The 3,637-nt window shown below is 32.1% G+C and overlaps 1 pseudogene; it reads left to right on the top strand.

Annotated features, from left to right (window-relative positions):
* LOC109359861 lies at positions 914–2,955 on the top strand (annotated as a pseudogene).

The following is a 3,637-nucleotide window of genomic DNA, read 5'->3' as shown; positions in this document are numbered from 1 at the left end:
AATAAGATTATAAACTTAAATAATAACTAACATAGACTTAAATTAAAGACAAACTCAAATAAAATAAACTAAATTTTAGATAAATTATATTTTTATCATCCCAATATATCTAACATAAACTGAGTGGGTATCACTATACTCGTTTTCACTCATAAATTATTGTTATAGATATTCATTACAAATATTTTTATCATCCCAATATTTTTATCATCCCTTAATTAATGTAGACACTATTAACTGCACCTCACCGCATATTGTGGTGTATCCGTGACACGGTTAGCACCTAGCACATGTTACATTGCCACCGCTTTACAATGAAGATAAAGATGAAAGGAGAACATAAAAACATATGAATAATTATCATTAAATGTGTAGATCAATTTGACATGATTATTCTAACTTAATTATCAAGTTCAAGTATTGAAATAGTTAAGTAAAAATGATACGTGTGGAGAAGAAAATCAAATGGATTCCTATAGAAAATAGAGATTTATTTTCTAAAGGACGAAAGAAACCAAAATAGATGATATAATTATGAGAGATTTACATATAAATATTTATCAATTAACATAATTTACGATAAAGAGTTGTCGTAGTAAACCACACATTAACATTGTTAACAAGATATATATGTTTTTATTTCTTAATTGAGATACAATTTCAATTAAGAGCAAACATATTCACAAAAATGATATTATTTAATGATCTTATGTACAACCAAAATATATGCATGATCAGGGCAAGATTTTAAACTCTAACAAAATATGTTTTCTTTTCTCAATTCAGAGCAAATATATTCACAACAATGATATTATTTAATGATGTTATGTCAAACCAATAACCCTCATACTCATGCCCATGCAAGAAGAGTTTTGATTCGGTAAATTATCCAAGCAGAAAACTACAAAAGTAAATTATCCAGACTCTTCCTATTTCATTATCTCTGACTCCATCACTCATCTCATATATTATCAAGAAACCAGTACTTCAGAATTCAGACCACCTTTCTTTAACACTATGGTTTCTGAAATCTTTAACTTCACAACCCTTATCTCCTTTTTCCTCTTCCTAATTGTGGCACTGAAATTATGTAGGAGTCTCAAAAAAATTGACTCAACTCCAAATATACCCCAGGGCCATGGAAGCTACCTATATTAGGAAATATACCACAACTTCTTACATCCACTCCACATAGAAAATTAAGAGACTTAGCCAAAATATATGGCCCCTTGATGCATCTACAACTTGGAGAGGTCTTCACCATCATTGTTTCCTCAGCAGCATATGCTAAAGAGGTAATGAAAACCCGTGATATTATCTTTGAATCAAGACCTATAATTCTAGCTTCAGAGTTACTAGTTTATAATTCCACATATATAGTTTTTGCACCCTATGGAAACTATTGGAGACAACTAAGGAAAATTTGCACCTTGGAGCTTTTCACCCCAAAACGTATCAACTCATTCAAGCCTATAAGAGAAGAGTTCACCAATCTCATCAACATGATTGCTTCATTGCAAGGATCACCAATCAACCTCACTGAAGCAGTACTTTCATCAATATATACAATAACTTCAAGGGCTGCATTTGGCAAGACGAATCAATAACATTGGCAAAAGAATCAACAGTTGTTGCAGGAGGTTTTGACATAGGGGATTTTTTTCCTTCTGCTAAATGGCTTCAAATCTTCACTGGTACTAGATCCAAGCTTGAGAAGTTGCATAAAAAACAAGATAAGATAATGGACAATGTCATCAATGAGCATAAAGAGGCAAAATCAATAGCCAAAGAAGACCAAGCTGAAGTGCAGGAAGATCTGGTAGATGTTCTCCTAAAATTTGAGGACGGAAATGGTATCAACCAGGACATTTGTTTAACTAAAAACAATATCAAGGCTATACTCCAGGTAACGATAATAACATCTTACAAATACTTTTTAAATCTGAGTCTGTGTTTGGGAGTGTACAAGATTTACTGCCTGCATATGCCAGCAACCAAAACCTTGAGATTTATTGCTCCTTGCTGTACAACTCAGATTGAAGGTTTAATACAATGTTTTAAATTGTGTTTATCGTCATTGTGGTCATTGTAACGCAGATTGCGACTATTGTAATTCTTTGTGATTAATTTTTTTGAATTTGATGTGGCTCGATATGATCCTAGGTGTCGCCCGATGGGATCCCAGGGGTTGCCCAATGCGGTTTGTGTTGTGGCCTGATGTAACCGCGTAAATTTATTGTGCAGTATTTCCCATTTAGTACTCGATATTGTCTGCTTATGTTTGTGGGTGTCTCTTTGGATATCCTCGCATTAGCTTAACCTCACTAGTATTAGATTGGGCAATGTCAGAGATGAGAGACGTATTCAATGAAAAAGAAAGGTTGATGAAATTTACATTAATAAACTAAAATATTTAAAATTAGTTGTCAAAGAGACCCTTAGGTTACACCCTGCAGCACCTCTTTTACTTCCGAGAGAATGTGGACAAGCATGTGAGATTAATGGGTATTATATACCAATTAAAAGTAAGGTCATAATCAATGCTTGGGAAATTGGAAGATATCCAAACTAATGGACAGGCTCAGAGAGATTTTATCGAGAAATATTTATTGATAGCTCTATTGACTACAAAGAGAATAAGTTTGAGTACATTCCATTTGGCGCCGGAAGAAGAATATGTCCGAGGAGCACATTTGGTTTGATGAGTGTTGAAATGGCACTTGCATTCTTGTCGTATCATTCTGATTGGAAGCTTCCCAATGGAATGAAAAATGAGGACTTAGACGCGACTGAGGTATTTGGAGTGACTATTAGAAGAAAAGAAGACTTGTACCTGATTCCCATTGCTTTTCGTCCTTCACTTGCAACATAATCACATAAGCATAAGCTATAGCCTTTGCACTTGTTATTCCCATATAGTATGGAAATAAAGCTTTGTCCACAATTGTTTATTCCTGTGTGTTTTCCAAATACATGCATCATATAGAACTGTGCAACTGTGTGCATGTGTTTTGTTTCTGGCTTAAGGTAAGAATCTTTGTTTAATATGTTTCTTGTTTTTGGCTTAGGATATATAGAGAAGATGGAATAACAACACCTCCACTGCTTTGATAATACCATGTATGCTTGGAGTAAGCATATATTCTTGTAAAATAATTACCATTGGACAGTTGAAAATATCATTTAATCATAGTTGATTAAATTTAAAATATCATTTGCTATTCACAGATATTGACTAAAAATTAAGATATTGAAAATTTAATGATAGGTAATAGCCAATAGGTATTAGATTTAATTTCAAATATAATTTTATTAATCAAAGAGTGATTAATTTCTCTATGTTGTATTTACTTATTCCAACGTCTAAAGATAGTTCTATCAGAATTAATTTCTTTATTATACAAGTAATGCATGCTCATTTAACAAACATTTAATTATATTATCCACACAAAAGTTACTATTAATTCTAAAAAATAAATATTTAATTTATTAAAATAAACTAATATTCAAAATAACGACTTGTTGGATTCTACTCATTGATAGATAGAGATATCATTTACATAATGTAGCTGACATGAGTGAGGAGATAAGTTTACTGAAGCCTTCTAAGATTAATAAAAACTTTAAGCCAATATAT

This window comes from Lupinus angustifolius, chromosome LG01 (assembly GCF_001865875.1).
Source record: "Lupinus angustifolius cultivar Tanjil chromosome LG01, LupAngTanjil_v1.0, whole genome shotgun sequence".
NCBI lineage: Eukaryota > Viridiplantae > Streptophyta > Magnoliopsida > Fabales > Fabaceae > Lupinus > Lupinus angustifolius.
The sequence above is the reverse complement of the archived record's forward strand: the minus strand, read 5'-3'. Positions and strand labels throughout refer to the sequence as shown.